The 27,871-nt window shown below is 39.6% G+C and overlaps 2 long non-coding RNA genes across 3 annotated transcripts in view; both read right to left on the bottom strand.

The window, feature by feature from the left end:
• Positions 1 to 16,449: 16,449 nt before the first annotated feature.
• On the bottom strand, positions 16,450 to 17,828 carry LOC125782456 (uncharacterized). Its single transcript, XR_007425142.1, has 4 exons — positions 17,770 to 17,828; positions 17,650 to 17,694; positions 17,507 to 17,571; positions 16,450 to 17,420 (listed from the first exon to the last, which is right to left on the bottom strand). It is a non-coding gene; the product is annotated as an uncharacterized LOC125782456 (long non-coding RNA).
• Positions 17,829 to 21,247: 3,419 nt separating this feature from the next.
• LOC125782480 (uncharacterized) overlaps positions 21,248 to 27,871 on the bottom strand; it is a 7,036-nt gene continuing 412 nt past the window's right edge. Inside the window, exons 1-4 of one of the 2 annotated variants that reach the window (XR_007425158.1) lie at position 27,871; positions 23,483 to 23,583; positions 23,116 to 23,308; positions 21,248 to 21,344 (exon numbers count right to left, since the gene is read on the bottom strand). The exon at position 27,871 is cut by the window's right edge and continues 412 nt beyond it. This is a non-coding gene — a long non-coding RNA (uncharacterized LOC125782480). The remainder of the gene's footprint in view (positions 21,345 to 23,115; positions 23,309 to 23,482; positions 23,584 to 27,870) is intronic. The other variant, XR_007425157.1, reaches the window with a different exon arrangement.

Below are 27,871 nucleotides of genomic sequence, written 5' to 3'. Positions count from 1 at the left end.
ATCCCGTTCAGCTCTGGCAAGGAGAGCGACTTCATCATGATGAAGAAAGGACTGGACAGTGTGCTAGGTCCACACCAGCACTTAAGTGAGGACTACAAGTACCAAGTACTTCTCGACCTTCTCAAACAGCCAAACGCCTTTCAGGTGGCCAAAAGGTATGTCAACGACCCAACACCATACACGAGCACCATGCATGCCCTCGAACAGCGCTATGGCCAGCCACGCCAGCTTGTCCAAGGAGAGCTGAGAGCCATCCTAAATTCTCCTCCGATCAAACCTGGTGACGCACAGGCATTCGGTGTCAGAACCTTAGTGGGACTGCTGAGCTCTATCGATGGTACCTCTCAAACTGAGCTGAGATGTGGCTCTCACGTGGACACACTGCTAAGCAAGTTACCTGCCACGTACAGAGACCGCTTTGCTGAGCATTGCATATCCAAGGGGATCATCCGCAGCGGCAGTGATCGGACATACACGCTCCCTGATTTTGCAGATTGGCTGGAACGCAAAGCGCAAGCCATACAGGTGGCAAGACGTGCTACTGAAGCTTCTAAATCTGGAATCATTCAGTCTGAGCGCAAGAACAAGACTGCCAAACAGCAGTCTAAGTCCGCCACTATCTATGTGACCAACCACACTGAGAGCTCAGAGCCACAAAATTCTGGCACCTCTCCAGCCAGTTCAAATCCCAGCCAGGCCTCGAAGAAGCGAGAGCGCTTTAAGCCCTATTGCCCCTACTGCTCCAACCAAGAGCACTACCTCAGTGCATGTACAGAGTTCGCCAAACTCAGCACAGCTGAGAAAGGTGCTTGGATCACGGAAAAGAGTAAATGCTGGCGATGCGGGCGTGGACACAAGCCAGAGAAATGTACCTTGAAGAAGCCATGCACCACCTGCAATGAGCAACACCTTCTTGTCCTGCATGAAGTGGCCATCAAAGCCTGCCAGAGCCTATTCACGGTTGCTGCATCTTCCAGCATGGTGTATGTAAGCCAGTCCAGTCACTCCAGCCGCGTCATGGTGAAAGTTGTCCCTATTCAGCTGCACAGCAGAGGCAAAGTACTGGACACTTACACCGTACTGGATGACGGTTCTGAAAGAACCATTCTCCTTCCTGCCACTGCAAGGCATCTTGATCTGCATTGGGATGATGAAGTTCTGTCACTTCGCACCATCAGACAAGATGTGGTGAAGCTTAATGGAGCATCAGTGACATTCGAGGTATGCAATCCCAACAACACTGGGGTGAAATATACCATCAGTCATGCATTTACTGCTGAAGAGCTCAGTCTTGCAGAGCAATCTTGCCCTTTAGAGATGCTCAAGAAGAAGTTTGACTATCTTCGTGAGGTTCCGGTGCGAGGCTTCAGCGTAGTCCAGCCTTTACTCCTCATCAGCTCTGATCACCCACACCTGATCACTCCAGTACTTCCAGTACTAAGAGGACCTCAAGGCAGTCCAGTCGCTGTATGCACTCAGCTGGGATGGACCATACAGGGACCAACTAATTTCCTGCAAACCCCCTCCGCGGAGACATCATGTCTCCATGCAGCGTTCCAGTCTCCCAATCAAGACCTACACCGACATGTTGAACTGCTGTGGCAAGTCGACACCCTGCCGTTTCGTTCTGAGAAGGAAGCAACACGCTCCAAGCAAGATCAGCTAGCTGTCAACACACTGGACCAGCAAACTGGCCGTGTCACAGTAGATGGCATAGCCCGCTATGCTACACCTCTACTCCGCAAACCAGCAGCTCCCAAACTACATGCACCTCCATCGTGGTGATGCCCTGGCTAAGTGCTACTGAGCGACGTCTAGCCAGCAACTCAGATCTGGCCAAGGTCTACAACGAGGAGATCCACAAGTTGGAGAGGGCTGGATATATCGTCAAAATCAGCAGTGACGAAGCAAGCCAGTCAGAGGAGTCCTGGTACATTCCACACCACATTGTTCACCACAATGGGAAGGCCAGAGTGGTGTTCAACTGTTCGTTCAAGTACCAGCAGACTGCCCTCAATGACATCTTACTGCCTGGACCCAACCTAGGAGCCTCACTGCTCAGTGTGCTTCTCCGGTTCAGGGAGTACCCAGTAGCCATCAGCGGAGACATCTGTGGAATGTTCCACCAGATCCGGCTACTCCCTGAAGACCAACCACTCCTTCCCTTCCTGTGGCGAGATATGGAGAGGGAGCGCAGCCCAGACATCTACGAATGGTGTGTTCTGCCCTTCGGTACTGCCTGCAGCCCATGCTGTGCTATATATGCACTGCAACAGCACGTTAAGACCAACAGTGCCAGCAACGAAGAGGTCCTGTACTCAGTTAACAACGCCTTCTACGTAGACAACTGCCTCCAGTCTCTCCGCACTTCACCACAGGCCAGAGAGCTGATTGATAAGATGAGAGTCCTGCTTGCTGCTGGTGGATTCGACATGAGGCAGTGGGCAAGCAACCGACCAGAGGTCATTGCTCATCTCCCGTCAGAGGCAAGATCTCAAGGTTGTGAATTGTGGCTAACTGCAGAGAGAGCCGATCCTCAGGAATCTACCCTAGGACTACGGTGGCACTGCCCCTCCGACACCCTTGGCTACAAGCACCGGCAACCAGTAGCCTCTGAGCCCACACTGAGAAATGTGTACAGAGTTTTGGCTTCTCAGTACGACCCACTAGGGTACATTATTCCCTATACTACCCATGCTAAAGTCCTGATCCAAGCTCTTTGGAGGCACGAGCAACAGTGGGATGAGCCCATCACGGGAGAACTCCTCATAGTGTGGCAGACTTGGGTGAGTGAACTTTCCCACCTTCAGCACGTCAGTATGCCTCGCTGTTACATACCGGTCAACATGAGCACTGACCCTTCCAATGTTGACCTACATGTTTTCTGTGACGCCTCGGAGAAGGCATACGGATCCGTTGCCTACCTTCGTATGGAAGACGCAGAAGGACACCCACATGTGTCATTCGTCATGGCACGATCCCGGGTCGCACCACGGAAGCAGCTCTCCATGCCCCGTCTGGAGCTCAGTGCCGCATTGACTGGAGCTCAGATCGCCAAACTGCTACACTCTGAGCTTACCCTAACCCTAAGGCACACAGTCATGTGGTCGGACTCCACCACAGTGCTCAGTTGGATCCGGTCGGACTCAGCTCATTACAAGGTGTTCGTCGGAACTCGCATAGCTGAAATCCAGGAGCACACCAATGCCAGTGACTGGAGGTACGTTCCCTCTGACCAGAATTCAGCCGATGACATCACTCGGGGGAAGTCACTGCATCAACTAGCTCAACCAAGCCGTTGGAGCGATGGACCTGCTTTCCTGTACGAACCCTCTAGCCATTGGCCAGAGAACTTGGTGGCGGGAGTGGAAGATACAGGTGAGCTCAGGAAATCCATCTTCTGTGGCCAGCTTACAGTCCCTGATTCATGTCCTGATCCACTGCAGTACGAGACCTGGTCTGATCTAGTGGACGCTACTTACCGGTCTCAATACAGGGCGGCAGAGGCCTCCATGTCTGCTTCAGCTCGCATAGACACAGAAGTAGCTCTCCTGAAGCGAGTGCAAGCTGACAGCTTCCCTGAGGAACTCAGCGCCCTGCAGCATGACCGCCCTATCTGGCCTAGTAGCCGCCTCATATCACTCTCACCCGAGTACGACCATACTCTTGGTCTCATCAGAGTAGGAGGTCGCCTCCGCAAAGCTGACAATCTATCTGAAGACTCAATTCACTCCATCGTCCTTGCACCAGATCATCACGTCACACAGCTCCTAGTGAAGGACTATGATAATCGGCTCTTGCATGCTGGTCCAGAGAGAGTCTTCGCGGAGATCAGGAGGTCATACTGGATCCTCAGAGGCCGCCAAGCCATACGGAAGCACCAGCGACACGGTGTCGAGTTTTGTAGATGGCGAAGCAAGCCTACAATCCCCAAGATGGCCGACCTACCTGCTGCGCGCCTTCGACTCAACAAGCCTCTATTCTGGTCCACCGGAGTGGATTGCTTCGGCCCGTACACAGTCAAGATAGGACTGCGGCAAGAGAAACGCTGGGGCATTGTGTTCAAATGTCTCACGTCCCGCTGCGTTCATCTTGACCTGATGCCAAGTATGGATACAGACTCCTTTCTCCTTGCTCTCCGCCGCTTCATAGCGCGCAGGGGCAAGCCTTACGAGATACTCTGCGACAAAGGCACCAATTTCCGTGCCGGTGAGAAGGAGCTCCAGCAAGCTTTCGAAGTACTTGAGCCATCGCTCAAGGAACAGCTGGCCAAACAGTGCATCCTGTTCAGATTTAACCCCCCTCTTGCTCCACACTTTGGGGGAGTGTGGGAGAGGGAGATTAAATCGATGAAGGTCTCACTTCAGACCATCCTGTAGGACCAAGTCCTCCCAGAGGAAGCCCTAATGACTGTGCTTATCGAAGTTGAGGGCATCCTCAATTCTAAGCCCCTCGGATACGTATCCTCTGACTTAGCCGATCCTGACCCAATTACTCCTAATCTCCTCCTCATGGGGTGGCGAGACGCTTCACTGCCCCAAGCAGTCTATGGTTCCAGTGACTTGCTAAGACGACGCAGATGGCGACACAGTCAAGTGCTTGCCGACCACTTCTGGAGTCACTTCACACGCAAGTACTTACCTGGTCTACAGCCCCGACAGAAGTGGAGAACTGCTACACCAGATCTGGCAGTGGGCACCGTCGTCATGGTGCTCGACCCACAGCTCCCGAGAGCGCTGTGGCCCGTTGGGCGCATCACCCGCATCATTCCCAGTGACGACGGAAAGGTCCGCGCTGCAGAGGTGGACATCAAGGGCAACCTCTACACCCGTCCTGTTGCCAAGCTGGTCGAGCTACCAGAGATGCCTGACGACAGAGAGCCCAGCACACGCTAATCCAGCAGAGACTTTCCTGTTCTACGTATTCGCTCCACGAATCCGGGGGCGGCTGTGGAAAACTCCCTGCTGGAGTCAGTGCGGTGACGTCAGCGACGTACCACACACTTGCGTGCTTTAGCGGTATTTTCTACCTGTGGTGTTATTTCCACCGTTCTGTGGCTGTTTGAGGCATTATTTAGCTTCTAAATATTGTATTTGCTGTAGCCTACCTATGGCGCCATGTGTTGTTCACGTGAACAGGCTAGACAGGCTAGACTCTATGGCGGCAATACCGCTTCTGTCATTTGTGTCTTTGAAGCGCCCGTTGGCTACTATAGGTACTGCACTTGAATTTTCTCTTATTTAACCCTATGAGTGCCTAGATTTCACTTATATTATTTTATATTACTAGCCACTTGCAGTAATTTGGTTTTCTTGTCACATTAATGTTACTTTGGTGCAATTACGTTATTATATATATATTGTTTATGTTACTTGATGTGTGTTTTGATATTATTACTGCATGTTTGCATAATTTAATATAATGTAGAATTGGGTTTATACAATTTCTAATTATCTCTCTGTATATGTTTATGTTACAGAGACCACACAAACACACAAACACACACACACACACACACACACACAAACATACTCACTCTGTAATGCACACAAATTCTGTATCATTGAATATGTATGCAACACTTCATTGAAGAAGCCACTTTAATACCTGGAAATCAATAAAGCTCTCAATATCACCTGAAGTCGCAGCTGTTCTCTGATCGGAGCACATAGTCAGTGAGGGGCAACTAGCTATCAACGTACACATCCGTCACACCTGTCTTACTTTCCCTCTCTCACTTTCTCTTTCTTTCTCTCTCCCTCTCTCTCCTGCTCTCTCTCTCTCACACTATCAAAATTTGAATTCTGGCTGTAATAGTGAGACTATAATGGTAGCAAACCCCAAGATCCTTACAGCTAAACATACTACACTAGATACCAGCAATTACTCAATTAATGAGAGAAATAATAATGATTATACTAAGGGCAAAGGGTAATTAATGTTGGGGTGTGTTGTGGTAGGGGTCAGTAATGTTGGAGTGAGGTAAAGCACAGGTAATTAATGTTGGGGTGTGTTGAGGTAGGGGTCAGTAATATCTGGATGTGGTAAGGCAGATAATGTCAGTAATGCTGGTGTGGTGTGGTGAGGTGGAAGTAAGCAATGTCGGGTATGGTGAGGATAATTCTGGAGGTGAAGTAAGTTAGGGGTCTGTACTGTTGGGTGAGGTGAGGTAAAGATCAGTAATGTTGGGGTTTGGTCAGAAAGAGATCAGTAATGTGATGAGGTTAGGTATGGGTCAATAATTCTAGAGGTGAGGTAGGTTAGTGGTCTGTTCTGTTGGGATATGGTAAAGCACAGATCAGTAATGTTGTGGTGAGGTGAGATAGGGGTCAATAATGTTGGGGTAAGGTAGGGCAGGAGTCACTAATGATGGGGCTAAAGTAAGGTGTGGATCAGTAATGTTGAGCAGTGAGGTGAAGTAGTGGTAGGTAATGTTTGAGCATGAGGGAAGGTGGGGTAATTAAAGTTGTGGGGTTAAGGCAGGGATCAGTAATGTTTGGGGGTGAAGTAAAATTACTGAACCGTGCCCTACTTCACCCGCCCAACATTACTGACCCCCTACCTTAATCACCCGCCTAACATTACTGACCCCTACCAAAGACTTGAGACTTGACCAAATCTGACCCCACACAGACTTGAAACTTGACTTGGACTCATGACCAAAAACTTGTGACTTAACCAATCTGACCACACCAAAACCTAGAGACTTGACTTGAACTTGTAACCAAAGACTTAAAACTTGATCAAGTCTCACCCCACAAAAACGTGAGACTTGACTTTGGCTTTAACCAAAGATTTGAGACTTGACCAGATGGTGAAGTAAGGCAAAGGTCATGAATGTTTGGGCGTGAGGGAAGGTAGTGTTCACTAATGTTAGGGGTTGAGGTGAGGTAGGGGTAAGTAATGTTGGGGGTTAAGGTGAGGTAAGGGTAAATAATGTTGGGGTGAGGTTAGGTATGGTGTTGTATGGTTATGTGTTGTGGTGGTCAGAGTTGGACCGGCACTGCAGTGCTGCCCAGCTGCTGTGGGTAAAAAATGACTGGTAGTCTGGATCTGACAGCACAGAGATGGAAAAAAGGAACTAATCTCCAAATACATACACTCAATACACTCAGCAGCGCTGCACTCTACCCAACAATACACCCTCCTCACACACACTGTGTTTGTGTCACATACAGAGCAGCCACTTCAGTCTGCATTAGAAACCAATCTGTTACCCGGCCACACACTTGTCCATCAGATATAGGAGTGTGGGGTGCAGTACACACACACACATTGACTGTTTGTGTGTATGTGTGTGTGTGTGTGTAGTGCTTAATTCTTACTCTATATTTTTCCTGAATCTCATGCAGTGATTGCACTGTGGAAGCAGGTGGTTGCTAGGGTATTGCTAAGTAGGTTTTGAGAACTTGATAGGTGGCTGCTATGCTTATGCAAAGCAATTGATATAGTGTCACAGGCAGTTGCTATGTGGTGTGTAAACAGTTGCTGTGTTGTTTCAAGGGTTTGTTGTTACTAAACTCTGGCAAAACAGTTGATAGGGCTTTCAAAGTGGTTGCTATGGGGTTGCCATTGCTACGAACCTCTAGATTCCCCCTTTAAATGACTAAAATTCTTGAGGATTCTCGATGAACTCAAGTGCTGACTCTATAGTCAGTCAGCCCAAACATAGAGAGAACATTTAAAAGTGTAGGTATCAAACATAGAACCGTTTCAACAACTGTTAGTAGGGAAATTTAAAAGCGTCTCAGTTCCACAGTGTTGAATACATTCCAGCACCAGGCCTCAATGCCATACCAGACACCTTTATTTAAAGACACTTTAGGATCTCATGAATTAAACAAAAACTTTTTTGTCCATTGGCCAAATGGCCTGCGTACTGAATGCTGAAAGAATTCAGTTTCCTGATACTAAAACAGTAAATGTTGTGATTTTTTTAGCAGACTGGAGAGCAGTAAATGCTTGAAGGTTCTTTAAAACCAGGAGATTTTTAGAGGCTTTAGACCTTTACTTTGACTTGTGACAAAAGACTTGAGACTTTTACCAAGTCTCACCCCACATAGACTTGAGACTAGAGTTGCACGGTGTACCGAAGGTTCGATTCTTTTTCGATACTACGTCATCACAAACGATTCGGTTCTTTAGCGTTCGATGCTTTCGATACTGTATATAGCCCAGTCACTAGCTTCAAATGAGTCAAATTAGTAGGCGCGATTTGATTCAGTTCATAAGAAAACTGATTCACACCGCAGCAGTCGGTGTGGCAGGATTCAGATAAACTTAGTGTTCTGAATAAATGAATCGATTCACGCGCAAGCCAGCAGAGCAGCAGCGAGTGTAGAATGGCGACGGCTAAAATAACAGATGTCTCTCGTCCGCGACTTGTGGACAAAACGGGCGCGAGGAGTGAAGTGTGGGAAAATAGTCTGAGATGTAGGCATCTGTTTTTTATTTATATTTTTATTTTTAAATAAAATAACGAAAACTGAAAGTGAAACTAAACTACTTTATTTATTAGCGCTGTTTTCACTCCCGCAGTTGTACAGCGGGGGGTGTTGTGCCGATTCTGTCCGCGAAGCGGGAGTCGGATTCAGTAGCGGATTCGGCACAAGCGCGGCGGCACCTCGCGGTCCGCGGTGTTAGTTGTAAGTGCTCGCGCTAGCCGCAAAATACGACAGAAAACACTGAGGGAGCTGCAGAATTATGTATGGGACTAGAATATGAGCACGAGGAGATAAAAGAGAACCTTTACCTGTGAGTAGCTCACATCAGAACACGCAAATCTCTCTCACTCTCGCTGTGTCTCTTTCTCTCTGTCTCTCTCTCTCTCTCGCACGTGAACGCCTCCGCGTTTGACCTGCAGCACTGTGTTTAACTGTTCTTAAAAATCATTTTAATTAAATAATAGTTCTATGCTTCTATGTTAAAGTGTTATTTAACATAATTCTGATCATATTTCGCTCATTCATTTAGCAGACAAGCACCCTGATCTCTACAAAGAGCTGAGAAGTCGACAGGTTAGTGGAGTTAGTCAAGATACACTCTGTCTGTAGCTTTACTAAGATTTACTAGCGACTGCTAGTAAATCACGTTAACACGGAGAGGAGTGTGCAGGAGCTTTGTTTTGGACCCGTGGTTTTCTCTATTTCTCCATTATCCCATTGGCTGTGAAACATGAACTCAAGATGTTCACGTTTTCGCGTTTCCATCGCAAATCTGTGGTCAGGCACGTAGCCTGTTTGATCGTTACACTGAACATGGGCTTATTAAAAACGGTAAACGGTTGATTAATAAAACGGAGCAGTAAGTGTTAAAATGAACATAACATTGTAATGTTCTTCTGTCTCTTTATTTTCCTTATTCAGAACTTAACTTCTGCCCGCCCGTCAGGTTCACATAGTCAGGCTACCATTACCTCTGGTTTTAGTTTTAGTTTTTAGGAAGTGTTTAGATAATTATGTTATAGTTAAGGTTATAATAACAAAACTTGTTTTTTGTTCAAATGTTTCATTTTAGAATAAAAACGTTTGCACCGATTGTTCAGTGTTCAATCCAGTTCAGTCAAAAATAAACATTTTATGTTCAGATATTTTTATTGTTTTTTTTCTTCCAAGTATCGTTTTGGTATCGAGAATCGTGATACTACAGTTGGTATCGGTATCGAAGTAAAAATTTTGGTATCGTGACAACCCTACTTGAGACTTAACCAAGTCTCACCATACCTGTCAAGTTTTAGATTTAAAAATAAGGGATATTTTCCTCTGTCCACTTAAAGCCGTCCCACCAGCCCAACGAAGGTTCAGTATCCCTTACATTTTAAGACAGGTTTACAAAAAATCTAAAATAACCACAAGTGAACCACTTACACACTACAGTTAGATTATAAGAATCTAAAATGTTGTGGGCATTCCTACATATGTCATTCTTTTAATACAGCCAAGTTAAAAACCCTTTTCTATATATTTTTTAAAAAATATAAGATTTCATGTCTTTTTTGTAATAAATGCACTCTTTTATATGATATATTTTTATTTATTTAATGGATTTAAAATTGAACAAAGGGTGCACAAATTCTGCAAAATTACTGTTGGTGACCTAAAAATAGTATCATGAGCTTTTACTAAAAGGACATGGACCAGATATGTTTCATCAGTAAAAATTAGTCCTAAGGGGCCTGCACAATAAATTTTAATTAATACTTCTTCCTTTTGATCACTCCACCCCTGATCAGTTCAGTTAATGTCGGTCCTCTCCACATTTCTGCTTAAACTGAGTCACAAGCTGTATTTTTTTATTTTAAAAGGTTTAATCTGTGTGTTTTATTTTGGAGACGAGTATTTTTAAGCAGCTATCAGAAAAATATCATCACAGTTTCCATGATTAGCCTACCGTTACCTTTCTTTAAGAAAAATCGCTGTATATCCAGATCTGTTTTAACATCAGCAGCTCCGACTAGCTGCCTGAACTCACAGCGACGGGGGGGGGGGGCTTCCCCACACTGACCCTCCTTTGCAAGCTGATTGGCTGTTTCTCCTGAAAGGCGGGACTTTCTCCTTGAATCGGCTCCACGATTGGTTAAGAGACACAGAGCGGTCAGTGCCCTGTCTCCTCAATAATATATATATTTTTATTTTAATAGAATACGGGAAATTTACGGGAAAATACTAATACGGGAGGACGGCGGGAAAGAGGAGTAAAATACGGTAGTTTCCCGGCCAAAACGGGAGACTTGACAGGTATGAGTCTCACCTCACAAAGACTTGAGACTTGACCAAGTCTCACCCACACAAAGTCTTGAGACTTAACCAAGTCTCACCCCACAAAGACTTGAGATATGAAACTTGACTTGGATTTGGAACCAAAGATTTGAGATTTGACCAAGTCTCACCCACACAAAGACTTGAGACTTGACTTGAACTTGTAACCAAAAACTTGAGACTTAACCAAGTCTCACCCCACACAGACTTGAGATATGAAACCTGAATTGGACTTGTAACAAAAAACTAAAAACTTGAGACTTGACCAAGTCTCACCGCACACAGACTTGAAACTTGACTTGGACTTGTAACCACAGTCTTGACGAAGTCTCACCCCACACAAACTTGAGACTTGACTTGGACTCGATTTGACCAAGTCTTACCCCACAGAGACGTGAGACTTGAAACTTGACTTGGACTCGTAACCAAAGACTTGTCCAAGTCTCACCCCACAAAGACTTGAGATTTAACTTGGAGTTGTAACTTGAACCAGATAGCAACATTATTCAACTTTGGAAGCCAGTTTGGTAACTACAGACTGTGTAGGGTTCCTAAACTTTTGCTTCTGGCACATTTTATTTAATTTTTTTGTGAACAAAAGCAAAATTTTGTGTAACATATTAAAAGCATGTTTAATATATAACTTCATACTGTTTGGAAATCTGTTAATTGATTTAATTTGCTTTTCAGTGCCAGATTTTGACCTCATCTGTGAAATAAAACAGGAAAAATCTTAAAGTTTTAGTTTAGAAACAGTATTCCGAATCGAAGAATCAGAGCAGAGGAGGGAAAAACAGCAGAAATGAAAAGTAGATTGAAAGAGAGAGAGAGATGAAGAAGTGTGAGGGATACAGTGTGAGCTGCTGTATGAATGTGAATGAGCGAGAGCTATTAAATATTCCGTTTGATTGGTGGATACGCTGCATATATTTTAAACAGCGCTACAGTCTTAAATGCATTCACACACTCACACCTCAGATACCACACATACACACACACACACACACACGCATTTCTCCATCTCTCATCTCATGCATACAGTGCAGCAACGTTGGCTCGTACACTACAAACATCTGATCCTCCAAAACTGCACTGACTTTACTTTGTGTGTGTGTGTGTGTGTGTGTGTGGTTTCAAGGGCGCTGCTCCTTCCACTTTAGCCCATTAAAATTCTATAATGATTATTTTAACCTTGGTAGGACTTTGCAAACATGCATTAATGTTAAAGTAGCACACAGGCTAACGCCACAAATGCAGCAAGCATTTAAAAAAGCAGAGCAAATAAAATATCACCCAGCCGGACTTAGATAAGCTAGCTAAGTTAGCAATCATGCTAAACACCACTTCCCAGATTGTTTCTGGTAATAAGAGTCTTGTATAACTCATTTATAAAATCTTATTTCTGAGAACACACAGTTAAATCAAAGTCAATGGTTTTGGCAGTGTGTTTAAATGCACATGAATGAATGTGCTTAAAGGAGAAATCTGGTGAGAAATGGACTTGAGCTTTAGTGAAACAAACTTTTTGCATAGAAATTCATAAATATTATAGATGCATTTTAAAAAATAGCTGCAGAAGGTACTTTGTGCATAAACAGTGTTTTTAACAGTGTGCAGTGAGGCCCTTCTAACCCTTCAGAGAAGTCCTTTGCTAAGGACTATTAGCAAAGTCATGGGACAATCTAACCAATCAGCCTCATGATTTTCAATCCAGGGGCAGGACCATGGCTGGCTAGCCCCTTCTCTGTGCTCGGATGAAGGGGCTAAGTTACGCGCATTGATTAGTTGTAAAACGGAGCGCGCATGCTGGATAGGGCTGGGCGATACGGAAAAAAATCTAATCACGATATAGTTATATAGCCGATATCGATATATATCACAATATAAATCAACTCACTTTCTGTTACAATTGAATATATCTTTTTACACATAAGTGACAGAATAAGGGAGTTATGGCCAAAATCACTAGCAGGCTCAGAGCCTTGTGGACAGACACTAGCTGTGCATTAAATTGTGTGTATATATATATATATATATATATATATATATATATATATATATATATATATATATATATATATATATACACATATATACACAAACACACATACATATAAACGATTTATATATATATATATCGTGTATATGTATGTGTGTTTGTGTATACCCAGATAGCCACCGAGTGCTGGCCCAGTACTGGGCCTTAGCTGGTTTCTGACTGTCCTCAAAGGTGGCCCAGAACCGGCCACCGGACTCGGCCCAGTGTATTTTTGAACGTAGGACCAAGTCTGGGCCTTATTCGGTTTCTGACTCCTCGAAGCTGGCTGAGAGTCGGTCACCGGACTCGGCCCAGTGTCTTTTTGAACGTAGGACCAAGTCTGGGCCTTATTCGGTTTCTGACTCCTCAAAGCTGGCTGAGATTCGGTCACCGGACTCGGCCCAGTGTCTTTTTGAACGTAGGACCAGGACTGGGCCTACACTGGTTTCTGACTGTTCTTGAAGCTGGCTGAGATCCTGCCACCGAACTTGGTCCAGTGCCCAACACAAGTTAAGCAAAACTTTTGTAACTGAAGGTACTTTGTCTTTTACTGTTGGTGAATTTGTTTTCTAAGAACTAGTAGGTTCAGGAACCTACAATGTTATTCCTACTACTACAAGCTACAAGCTATTTGTACATAAAATTTATGTAAATAACCACTTTGTACATCAGTACATCAATATGATTATTATATATTATTATAGGAAACACTAATAAGGAATTTACCATTGGTTTAAATAGAGTATTCTGTTTACTCAATTAGTGTTAATGAGAGAAAAACTTTGTCTGGAAGCTCAAAGAAAGACATAAAACAAAGATTTATATTAAATTTACGTTTAATTCATAAAGTTTACATATTTAAAAAATAAAGGGAAAAAAAGAAAACAGAAACAGATTACAATTTGCAAATTCTTTTTAACTCATTCAATTGAATACACTACAAAGACAAGAAATTTAATGTTGCAAATATTCACTCATTTTGAATTTGATGCCTGTAACATGTTCCAAAAGTTAAGACAGGGGTAACAACATTATGCATGCATTATGAAGACCAAATACGAGAACGGAGACGCCGGACTGTTTCTTTAACTAGCTGAGCTCCGCGGTACAGTTAAAAAGCTCCCCACGACAGTGCTCTTACTGCCTCTCCCTATTAGGCTACAGAGGGGCATGTAGTGTTGTGTTACAGTGTTTGTTGTTGCGCCGCTAAAGTATGGAGGATGAAGAAAAAGAAATCCAACTGATTTGAAAGAATCAGGAAAAAATTGAATTGTGACCCCAAGAATCAATTTTGAATCGAATTTTGGGATTCCCAAAGATTCACAGCCCTACTTTGTACTATGAAAAACATTGGTTTAATAGGTTCGCCCAAACAAAGGTTTGGCACCTGTGGACTTCTTGTTACTTTTTACCGTATTTATTTTTATTTGTATCTGTTTTAATACGTGGTACCTTTGCCAAGTAAAACTCAATATTAACTCAACTTAATATTGAGATGATTGGTTTTAAGAAATTTGCATCGGCCTAAAACATTTTCACAGTACTGTACATATACACACATACTGTATAGGTTTTTGTGTGTGTGTGTTTGAGCTGTACTATGGAGGACCAAAAATGACATAAGTATAAATAAATAAATGCAAATATAAATGTAGAAATAATAAATATATACATGAATAAATGAATAAATAAATAAATGTTGAAATAAATAAATAAATATATAAATAAATGCACATATAAATGAATGAATGAATGAATATTTGCATAGGTAAATAAATAAATTAATACATTTCTTATTTATTTATATATTTATTTATATATTTACTTATATGTGCATTTATTTATTTATTCATTCATTTATTTATTTCAACATTTATTCATTTATTTATTTCCACATTTCTTCATTTATTTATTTATCTCCACCGTCCTGTACTTCCGGTATCAGTGAGACAGAACAAAAGGGACGGCACAGCAACATCGCGGCTATAACCCCTACTGCAGTAACAACTGCTGAAAATGAATGAGGGTCAACAGCTTAAAAATGTCGCCGCTGCAGGCCAAGGCAGGAGCAGTGTCACTACCCGATCTGTACCCCCTGCCCGATTTGTTCTGCGCATGCGCACGCATTGCAAACTGAGCAGGGGCACAGATCAGGTAGCCACGGCTGTTACACCAGCCGTTGTGCGCATGCGTCAACAGTTTTCGGCTCTGTGAGGTCGCTGCTCAAGCTTAACTTCCGTTTTCTGAATTATAGATAGACTGATAGGTGTTTAAACTAAATATTTCGAAAATCAAACAAAATAATCTATTAAAATGTATGTATGTGGTGTTTTTTTTTTTACATATGCCAAGTCTGTAAACTACTTCACATTTTATTAACTTAATTACACCTTTAGCGATAAGATTAACATCTACATGCTCAAGTATCAAAGTATTAATGAATGAATAAATTCATAAATAAATAGAGCCAGAACACAATAATTCGCATAGGCTAACTAGCAGTTTATCTTTCTGTAATCTAGATAGACTGGGAGATATAAATAAGTAAAATACAAACATCAACTAGAAAATAATGTTCTTTGTTCTTGAGCAGTTGATATATAAACTGTGCATTTTATGCTTTGTCAAATTTAACATTACAGGGTGTATGACGCATTTAAAAAATTTAATTTGTTTACCATTATAACAAACCTGTTTGGGTTATATCCATTATATGGGGTGGTGGTGTGGTCTTTGACCATTTGTAGTATTCCTCAAGCTAACAAAGAGTTTATTAATAAAAAACATTTATTTTTGCTTAAAATACACAGCAGAATGTTTAGAAATGGGAACCAAATACCATGTCTCTAAATGTGGTCCTGTATCAATATGCTACTAACCATTAAAAATAAGGTACAACACATTTATCAAAATACCAGTTTATTTTCTTCTCAGAGAAAGCATGAGAGCAAAAAGCAAAACAAAAGAAAAACATCCCTCTCAACACACAACCACCCAGCCACTCCCACCCTACCTCACCCCACCTCACCCCGCCCCACTCCCACCTCACCTCACCCCAACACACCCCACCCCACCTCAACACACCCCACCTCACCCCACTCCCACCCCACCTCACCCCAACACACCCAACCCCCCCGACACAAACACCCACCACAACACAAAAACCCACCCTCCCCAACTCAAAGTACCCCGACACAAACACGCAACCACCCACCCAATTAAAATGGTAGTCACAATAAATAAACATTCATACAGATATTTCAAACACAGGTAACTGTTTTTACCTTCTGCTGTAGTTAGGACCTGAAAGAAACAACTCTTCAGCCTCTTGTATAGTTATTCCCTGTAGTGTAGACATGGCTTGGGTGATGCACTAACAAAAGGGTTAAAAAAATTAAATATAAATTATAAAACTGCATTATAAAGATTCAGCACTGCAGTGCAGTGATTAGAAGTGATTAGCAATGGTGGTGGTGTATGAGGTGTTAGTGCATGTTGTGCTGGTACAGTGAGTGGATCAGATATATCAGTGCTGCTGGAGTTTTTAAACACTGTGTCCATTTATTGTCTCTCATTCTATTAGACACTCCTACCTATCTGCACCACAGTGTATATGTAAAGTCAGATAGAAGCTCTGAGTCTGTTGCTGCATAGTTGGTGCTGTCAATACTCTAGTCCTTCATCAATGCTCACTGGATGTCCACCGCCGGTGGACTATTCAGGTCAAGCAAGTGAAACTGAGGTGTTTAAAAACTCCAGCATTAGCGTTAGTGTCACTGCTGAAAATGACCCAATAACTGTCTGAGAAAATGTATTGTGGTTATCATGGTCTCACAGTACTACTCTATTGGATTTAAAAAAAAGATACATTTGATTAAAATTTTTATGTAACTTAAGTCACAACAGGCTATTTAACATTGTTAATAGATATTTACTGCATACCTAGTAACCTTACCTCTGGGAACAAAACATCCAAAATGAACTGCACTTGATCCTCAATGTGGAATTCTACTGGTGCAGATTTCAGGACATCCTGAAGATAGAAAAATAGGGAGTCCTGTTCTTCCTCCAAGTCCAGGTACACTGGCACCCGTAGAGATGATCCCTTCTGGATTCTGCTGAGCCACTTCGAAGGCTCTTTTCCACAGAGTACACCCTTAGGTCAAAAGGCAAAGTGCCAAAAGCACTTCATCAAAACATGAGCAAACATTTAACATTTCTAGTTGAATGTCAAAAGTAGTTTATGTTAAAAGTTTTGGACTGTAAATCCACATTAAAAAAAAAAAAAAAAAAAAAAAGTCCCCCAACACATGGTGACAACAAGCATGAATTATAAGGCCTTTTGCTTATTTGCTTATAACACTGTAATGGTAAAACAATGTGCAAATTGTAAATAACAAACATTGTTAATGTGTGACAAACATACCAACAAATGTTGCCGGACTCCATGGTCTTGTACAGCAAAGTCTACCAGCTTCTTTTCTTGGGCTGTGCGGTTGACCATGGTTTGCACATGAGGTGGAATGTCTGAAGTGATTGACCTAGATACCCTAAAAAGTGGCTGAAGGGTCCCTTGCAATAGCCTGCTAGCCTTGTCAGTCCAGAAAGCAAACCTCTGGCCATGTCTGTTGAATCAAAAAACTTAATCAGCAGGTAATCAAATGAAATAAAATGCAGAAAAGGCATGAATACTTTAGCAGAGTGGCCTTACCCTTCAATCTGAAATCTTTCCATCAGTAGGATGCACCACCACTGGCGGATTAATGGCACATCATTCTAAAACATATATAACAATGATCAGACGATTGGGGTGGGGTTTGAAATATTTTTTCTATATTAATAGATGCAACTGACCTCTGTGAAGATAAATGGGGTATTGGTGCAGATACAGAGGGCATACTGTAAAAAAATAAATCTCTCTATTATACCCAATAACTCAAAATGCTGCTTATCACAACTTAAAAGGATGCTTACAATGAGTATAAGGATGCCACAGTAGTTCCCAGAAGTTTGTTGAGGGAAGTGCTGGAAACAAAATATTAAATATTACTGTTAAGTAAAGGTGTTGAACCAATAGAAACAGATGTAGACAAGTGCTTCACTAAAGTAAGCTTAGGTTCCCCCTTACTGAGTTACTGCCAAAAGCCATTAATACATGAAGTAGATGTGCTGAAGATAGAGATTGTTTCAAATTGTGTAAAATAGACAGAAAGTCCCTAGGTCTGGACAAGAAAGAATGTATGGTGGAAAGAAGACGAATGAATATAGCAAAAAGTATCAACTGGTGGGCTAGTCATGGCTCAGTTTCCCAAAATCACAGTAGAAAATTCTCTTCAAAAGAAAATATCTATAGTCTTACATTACATTTAAGCCAACTGATGTCCAGAGTTTTATATAACCCAGTAAGAAAATAAAGAAAAGGCTTTACATTAAAACTTCTGCCGGTCTTCTCTGTCCAGGGTCTTGGGTCAATCTGGCCTGCAATATGTCTGCACATAAAATGGAAAAAAAAATTAATTATGGACACACACTTACTGAAACCTATAGTCATACAATTGTTCTCCATGGTCTAGTTTCATAAAATGAGACCTAATCCTACAGCCATCGAACAAGGCTTCTGCGTAAACATAAAACAAAAGAACAAAGCTATAAATAAGCAGCCATAGAACAAGGCTTTTTGTAAATCATCAGCCATAGAACAAGGCTTTTTGTAAATCATTAGCCATAGAACAAGGCTTTTTGTTAATTTTCAGCCATAGAACAAGGCTTTTTGTAAATCATCAGCCATAGAACAAGGCTTTTTGTTAATTTTCAGCCATAGAACAAGGCTTTTTGTAAATCATCAGCCATAGAACAAGGCTTTTGTGTAAATCAGCAGCCACAGAACATGGCTCTTGCGTAAAATATTATTGGTAAAAGCCACTGAACAAGGGCAACTTTTTCCTCTCTCTTAACCTAAATATCGTTTTGTACGAGTCATCTCCAAAACCACCAGGGAGTACAGAATCTAGAAAAATGATCTCTCTCTCCACAACCAGTAAAACCTGCAATGGACATATTTCAAAATGATAAGCTAATCAACAAACTTCATTCTAAAAATCTGAATATCTATTTTTTGAAACTGTAACTCAACACATAGCAAATAGTGATCCAGTTGATTCTGTTGCATACTCCATGCAGGGAACAAAATCGCATCCTTTGAACACAGATTGTTCTGGTGTAGAGAAAGAAAATGCAACCATTCAACTACTGTGCATTGTACAGAAATCATTGCATTAATGTGCAACTGTCTGTCTGTGTGTGTGTTTAACTTCACTTTACCGGTAAACTTGAGAGTGGGTCCACATTCATCGTTTTCCATGTGGGAACCACATACATGTCAGCAATGTAAACATCTTTCCCCTATTTACAACACAACAAGATTAGCAAATGTATACAAGTACCCATGAAGAAGTATACAAAATAACAATGTTTGAGCTTCTGTAATTAATTACATGTTTTTGAGCAGCTTCTCTGATGATCTTAAAACATGCATTCCCAATCTAGACGTAATAAAACAAAATAAAGGCATAAATTACACACAAAAAAAAACTATTTCTGTGCCTTTGAGCAAGCATGCTGCAACATGAATATACTTACAGTAGACTCCATGCACTGATTTAACCCAAGACTCCACAAGTCCTCACGTGTAAGACAGATATTGTCATCTTTAACAATCAATTCTGCTGCTGGAAGGCTTTTGTCCAGGACATATTTCAACTGCAATTAAAAGAGTTAGCAAGGGAGGGGGGGTGAGAATGGTGTGAGAGTGTAAGTATGTGAGAGATGGTCTGAATATACGATTGCAAAAAATTATTGGTAGTGTCTAACAGTGTGTGAAGGAGAGTGAAATTTGGAATGGGCTAGGTGGAATCATCCCCTACCAGTTTTTCCTGGAGAGGACCCAAGTCTTTTTCCCATTTCTCTCCAGAAAAAGCATAAGGATGGTCTGTTGCTTCATCAGGTGTACCATACTCATGGTCCTGAAGTGACACACATGGAACTGCTCCATGATCTGAAGAGACAATAAAAAAAATTAAGTCTAATATTAATAAAATAAACTTTACAATATACACCTTACATGTCAACCATTACAAAAAAAACACTACTTAGCTCTTACTTTCCAACCTGTAGAAAGGCCTTAGCCGTGAGACATTGATGCAACATCGAGTCCCATTATCTTTCACCACTGATGCCACACCCTTTTTAGAGATACTATCCACAGTGAAAGGACCTTTGTGGCGGTCAGCAAGGGTGTCTTTTCTCTGTTTTATATTGAAATCTTGAGAAATCAAGACCTCATCGCCAGGACTGATTGTGCTCATTAGCTTTCTCTTACGGTTCCTGTAAGACTTTTGTTGTCTTTTCTGCGCATTTTCAATGTTGCTAAGCACCTGAAAAAAAAAAATTACACTTTACTACATGCCATTGAATTAAAAAAAACTTCTGTGGTCAGACTACATGAATTTGGACCTAACCTTCTCATTTAAAATTTTCATTTCATTTACTCGGGTGTCAAGATCATCTTCTGGGTCAGCAATTTTAAAGTCTTCTCCCATGGGACAGGCGTTCATAACCTCTGGCAAATGAGGGTGCCGATGGAAGAATAAGAAATACGGGGTGTGCCTGGTTGAAGACTGGTTAAAAACAAATTAAGTTATCAGAAATAAAACATTATATATCGATTACATTATATATCGACCATAATGAATGTATAATGAATACCCACTTGCTTAGCAGTGTTAATACCATACACAACTGCAGGTAAATGGATGTCCCAATCATTATGGCTTTCATTTACATACTTCCGCAATACACGTTTGACATTTTGATTTGTTCGCTCATCCTATATATATATAAAAAACAACAACAATTAAAACATTTCCTAATTTTTTTTAACATTACAGGGAAATGTCAAATAAAATTATGTTGAAAATTACCTGCCCATTTGTCTGAGGGTGGTAGGCACTTGAGACAGCATGTTTGATTTTCAGAGTTGCAAAGATGTTTTCATTCAGCTGTGTGCAAATCATCAAAAAGGAAATACAGTGTGCATAGCAGAATGTCAGAAAAACATGTGTGCTAATTAAGATAAATATCAATGTTAAGAATTCACATTATACTAGACTTTTACCTCATTAACGAACTCTCTCCCTTGGTCAGTAATAATTTTCTTGACCATGCCGAACAAGTAGAGTGTCTTTATGATGGCTGCTGACACTTCAGTTGCAGTCTTATTTTGCAGTGGCTCAGCAACAACCCACTTTGTATATAAATCAGTCATGGTCAACACATACTTGTTTTTTTGACCAGTTTCTCGCAGTGGGCCAATTAAATCCAGGCCAATCACCTCCCATGCAGCCTTCACCTAAACACATATTTTCCATTACCTTTCAAAACATTTATTTTCTCTATTAAACAAAACAGAATTTGGAATACCTTAATAGAATGTAACACTGGTGTCCCGTCTTCATGGGGTCATTTAGTTGGCAGCGGCGACAACACTTCACCTAAAAAAAACAAAAAAAAAGAAGAATTAAGTTGGGACAGTGTCTAAACATGTACAAAAAGTAAAATAAAATGCATATCATAAATTCATATTAGAACAAGGGGTGTGCTATATAATTTCGTGCACAATAATATTTGTCGTTACATTACTTTGTTTTTGTTACACTATTTTTATACAAAATCAGAATCTTGGTAACTATCTATGAAAGATTTCTTTTGTTTCTACTGAATAAATAATATGAGGCTGAAGTTGGTTTGATATTCGCAGCTGCCGCTTCACTGAACCACCGTGAACTAAAGGGAGCGTTCACAAACTGTTCCGCATATTATATTTAACACCTCACATATCAACACTGAAGGAGCTATAATGAAGAAAAGCAGTACAGCTGTTTATTAACTATGTAAATATACATTATGTTATAAAATGCAATTTTATATACATGACCTTCCACTTATTTTCTGTTCTAGTGTAATTCATTCATTTCCTAAGTAGAAAACATCTTAAATAGAGAATTAGCCTCCTACCTTAAGGGAAAACCTGGCATTAGCCTGGCCAGAGCTAACTGTTAACTGTAAAATATTTATTTTAATTACTGAATATTAAATTAATAAATTTTATATATAATTTAAAAAATACAATAATATTTTAAAAGCCGTTGCGCTCAAAAAAAAAATCCAGTGTGATTTTAAGAATTTTTTCATCTTGGGCCAGACCAAATACTGATACTGATAAATGATATGAAATTCTAGTCTCCTATTTTAAGGAAAACCTAGAATTAGCCTGGCCCGAGCTGATTTTATACTGTAAAATGAATTAGCAACATAGCATACACAGCCATAATGCAGCAAAAATTTAATATAAGCTGATGGTCCAGTACGATTTTGAAGGATATTTAATCTTGGGCCATGCCAAATACACATGATATAATGAGTTTTAGTCTTCTACTTTAAGAAGAACCTGAAATACTTTATACTTTAAAACGAACTGGCAACATGGCATACAAGCTATAATGCACAAAAATTAATGAATATAAAGCCAGTGATTCCAGTGCGATTTTGTGAATACTAGAACTCTTCATCTCATGTTTATTTGTTCTGGTCCAAAATGAAAAAGTCCTTCAAAATCATACTGGAACGTCAGCTTAATATTCAATTTTTGGTGCATTATGGCTCGTATGTCATGTTGCTAATTCATTTTACAGTATAAAATCAGCTCAGGCCAGGCTAATTCTAGGTTTTCCTTAACATAGGAGACTTCAATTTCATATCATGTGTATTTGGTCAGGCCCAAGATGAAAAAATTATTTGAAATCACATTGGAACATTAGCTTTTTATTCATTTTTTGTGCAGTATGGCTCACAAAGGTTTTTAAAATATAATTTTATTAAATATTTTTTTCATTATATATTAAATTGTTAATTATATATTCAATAATTAAAATAAATATTATACAGTATACAATTAGCTCTGGCCAGGCTAATGCCAGGTTTTCTCTTAAAGTATGAGGCTAATTCTCTAGTTTAGATATTTTCTACTTAGTAAATGAATGAATTACACTAGAACAGCACGTTAAAGTAAAACTGGAGAAAGTAAGTGATGGAAGGTAGTGTACATACAACCAAACGAATCAGGAGCTGCGAATATCAAACCAACTTCAGCCTTGTATGAATAATACTGTAATATTTATACTAAATAAAACATTTATATGTACTGTGTTGCAGTTTTACGCTCTGGAAATAAATAAGAAATTGTGTTATAACTTCACAACATACCCACTCAGTTACATCTTTCATTAGGGTAGGCCAGAAGTATCCAGCAATCACCCTGTCTCTCGTGCCTCGTACACCGTTGTGGTTGCCGGTGCCGGAGTTATGGCACTCCATCAAAACAGACCTTTTTCCTCCTCAGTACAAACAACTAGTCTCATATACGTTTTATTTGGTCCAGTGTAAAACAATCGGTTGTCTGCCGAAAAAAAAAACACGTTTCATATTTAATTACTTATTGATATAATAAAATACTCCGAGCTAAATTAGCTAGCATAGTTAACCTAGCTATACTAACTAGTTCACATAACGGGACACTTCGCTTCCTCAGCTAACGCAAACCTTTCTAAAATATGATATGATTTTAACTTACCTTTTGCTAGGAAGTTTTCAGACACACGCCGCATTTCCTTGCGCATTTTTTTGTTGCATGGTGGAGTAAATGTTCCACTTAAAATGTACTCTTTCAGAGCTCTGTAAAAACATAAGTCCTTCATTTTGAAACCGCGTTTTACAAGCTGTTTGCGACAGTGTGAGCGGAACCACAACTTGGCATTGCCTACCTGATCTGTGCCCCTGCTCAGTTTGCAATGCGCATGCGTGCGCATGCGCGGAACAAATCGGGCAGGGGGTACAGATCGGGTAGTGACAAGCAGTAGAACCAAAACTTTTGCAGCTCAAAAACCAATCCTGCTTTAGAGCGAGGATAGGACTGCCTACCTAACTATCATACAAATGCAGAAATACAGAAATAAATAAATTAATAAATGTGGCAATAAATCAATAAATAAATGTAGAAATGTTGAAATAAATGAATGAATAAATAAATGAAAAAATAAATAAATGCACATATAAATGAATAAATAAAAATAAATATAAAAAATTAGAAATGTATTTATTAATTTATTTATTTACCTATACAATTATTCATGCGTGTATTTATTTTTTATATATTTATTTATTTATTCATTTCTATGTGTATTTATATATGTATTTATTTATTTCAACATTTATTTATTTATTCATTTATTTATTTCAACATTTATTTATTTCTACATTTATATGTGCATTTATTTATTTATTTATTTATTTATACGTATGTCATTTTTGGTCCTCCATACTGTAATACTTAAATATATAAATACATCTACATTAATTATAAGGAAAATGTGTTGATTATAAAGATTAAAATAATATAAAGACAATTAAAATAAAGATCATTTAATAATTCATTGATGTCTCCTCCTCAGTAAATTTATATCTTACTCCCTGAGAGCATTACACACCCACCAGTATAGTTTTTCTTATTTATATTTTCTGAGTAGGCTCTAAAAGCAAGTTATACCTTCTCTACACATATTTAATTGTACGCTTGTTTCTATAGATACAACTATCAACTAATAGAATCAAAGTACAGTAATAGTTTAATGTTAAATATGTTTATTGCAGTCATATTTACAAATATAATGCTGTTATGTTTTTTCTTTTGTATGACATGACCATTTTAAATTCAGCATCACATTCTTGAAATAAGTACTTGGAAAATTGGGCACCAGCAGAAGCGAAAGTAGGGGCAGCAACATTAAAACATATTAATTTACTGACAATAATAAAATGTATCTATGATTTTCCTATTTCCTTTTTTTGCCAATATAAAACATGAATAATTTAATTGCTCTGAAAAGCTCCACTATTTTACTTAATGTTGTTAAATTCTCCTGTTGTGTCTAACAGGATAACTGTGTGTGTGTAATTTAATTTTAAACTTTTTCAAGTAAAACATTTTTGTCTCTAGTATACTAATATACTGCATACACAAACAACTTCTAGTGTGATTTTACAAATTAGAGAAATGTTGACTAAAGCTTATTTGGTAGTAGTGAGTGTGTTTATATAAAAATGTGCTAGCTAAGTTAATAACATACACTTTTAACGAATTAGCAGAGTGTGCAGGAACGTATTACTGAACTCTGGAATAAACAATACAAATAAAGATTTTTTTATATTAACTCACAGACACAGCACCATTTTATTTAACTAAAAAGCTAGCTAAAACAAACATTACACAGTGACTTGTAGAGACACACAACCACTAAGTTAACCTAGCTGGGGTACGTTTCCCAAAAGCGTAGTTGCTAACTACGTTAGCAACTTACATAGTCTGGACGATGCAGCTGCGACGCAGGTGTTTCCCAAAAGCGTGGTTGGAACTATGGAGGTAACCACGTTAGTAACTTGCATAGTGCGAACCTTAGTTAAGCTACTCAGGTGTTTCCCAGAACCGTAGTTCCAGCGAATATTCGCAACTACCGTGGTTCAGCTGCGTCGTTCCAACTACAGCTCTAGACCTGTCGTTAGGAGCTTAGTTCCTGGTTATTAGTGCAGACGATGGACGGTAGGATTCAGAAAGCTGATAAATCACATTAATATTGCTGCACGAGGATTTAAGATGTCAAGTGTACCTATTTTTTTAATGTTTGTGTTAATTACATTAATTGAGCCACTTCGCTTTTATCCATGTGCGCCCAGGGAAAATAATAAAATTCAGTCCTTTTTTAATGTATGTCTTTAACATTTAGCTTTATTTGGCAAACATGAATTCAGTGTAGTGAAAAGAGTGCACTGAAGTGCTCTTTAGCTAAAATGTATTTTACAGTCTTGGAAAGATGTATGTCAATTATTCAAGCAGGCATCTCTTGAGTAAAGATAACTTGTGCTGTGCACATTTATGAAATAGTTAATAATTATTTTTTTAAACCCACTGTGCTATATGCACTCTGTGAATAAGGCTATTAAACTGTCACTGGGGTAATACTCTAAAATGGCTTTAACGTAAACACCTGTACCCTAAGGACCTTTGAGGGTATATTTGCATTGTTTGTACCCAGTGAAACAAATATATCCATACAGTAGGCAAGAAGGTGTCTTTTAATAATATATTCATAACAAGAAAAAACTAAGTAAAAAGTGTCTTAAACTAAATAGAGACATGTAATAAGCAGGTGTTTTGAATTACCTAATTATCCTCTGGAGGTAACAGGACCAGACAGAGTGTGAATAAAGAAAATGTTTCTAGGCCTATACAAATGTTATCAATTAGTATTTGTTAAATAATATATTACAGGAAATACGTAGAAATATGTAGGCTACATTAATATGTATGTAAAAATTAATAACATTAATTGCCATTATGAAAAAAAACATTAAGAGAATAAAACCACGACTGGGATTCGAACTAGGCTTCCATCCGGTGTTCTGTCGAGTTTTGCTACCCTGTCAAACCGTACTACCCTAGTGCATATTTAATTTTTAAATATAAAATTGCTAGAAAAAGCCCCATATTTAAACATGCTTTCGGTAGATTATTTGGAAAGCCTGAATCAAAATATCAGGAGACACTTTAGGGTTATTAGGGGTGATTATAAACCTTATGTTTTTTATTATTGCTAACTTATTATTACTTTCATTATCATCAGCTGTCATTTACGCATTTGTAATACTCAGAAATAATGACAAGGGGTTTCTGGTTGTTTAATGCACCCAAAAAGAACAGAATTACCATAAAAAAATAAAAAATATAAATAAATAAAATAAATAAAAAATGTTTCCACGCTTGGGCGATGGTGTTGAGAAGCACATCTCGATCGGTTGCACAATTCGACAGAACACCGCGCGCTGCACCGTCGTAGGCGCTCTGCTGAACCACTGAGTAACACACATTTCTCAGGTCTCATTTGAATAAGACTCATTCAGAATGGTGATTATTTTATTAAAAAAATATTGCAATAGCAAATATGTGTATGTTTTTTTAAGTAACACTGTCTGTTACAAATAATAATTAATATATAGCAATTATTGTGTACATTTTACTTGCAGTTCATTGTTATTTTATCAATAGTATTGTTGTCCGTTATGTTCTGGTGATAATTACAATATAAATAGCCTAAATGATACATTATTAACATATATTTTGCATAATATTTTAAAGATTGTGAGTTTTGCACGTTTTCTGCTGGGAAAGTCTGGCCGAACACATCTGGAAACACCTTAGTTAAGACCACGGTGGTTCAAACCAACATAGTTCAGACTTCTGTGGTACCAACAAAGTACGATGGTTTCGGGAAACGGTCGTACTTCAGATGTTAGTTAGTTTAACGATGCATCGTACCACGTTAGTTCAATGCTAGGCTCCGTCGTTGTACGGGAAACGCACCCCTGACTAGCTAGCTAATGTACAACATCTAAACAAAAGTTCTGTGGAAGCATTTAGGTTAGCTAGTAAAGACCAATTCGCTAGCTAACTACCAAATTGGTTAACTAGCAAGCCTAAATGCTTTTACAGTATGTATGTTTGTAAAAGCATTTAAGCTAACGCTAGCAAACTGGCTGGTTTCTATCCTAGCTAGCTAACTGTTTATAGCTTAGCTAACGTAAATACCGAAACAGTACTTCTGTTCTGGCCTTGTACACTAGTTAACAATTTGAATTTCAAGTAAAAACATACTTTTTGGTTGTCTGTTAGTAACTGTTATAGCAACATTAACATTTACATTAACATGAAATGTGTTTAATGCTACATTCTGAGATAATTTAGCTTCAGATAATATCACCTTGATATGCTGCTAAGTTAGCTAGCTTAGCTAACTGAAGAGGCAACACAGATAGGGTTATAAATCATATTTGACGGCCAAAATATTTATTAAGTCAAAATAAATTATATTTCAAAAAGGTACGTAATACTTAGTTAGGTTTGCTACCTACC

Source organism: Astyanax mexicanus, chromosome 17 (assembly GCF_023375975.1).
Source record: "Astyanax mexicanus isolate ESR-SI-001 chromosome 17, AstMex3_surface, whole genome shotgun sequence".
Taxonomy (NCBI): domain Eukaryota; kingdom Metazoa; phylum Chordata; class Actinopteri; order Characiformes; family Acestrorhamphidae; genus Astyanax; species Astyanax mexicanus.
This window is presented reverse-complemented; position numbering and strand designations above follow the sequence as displayed.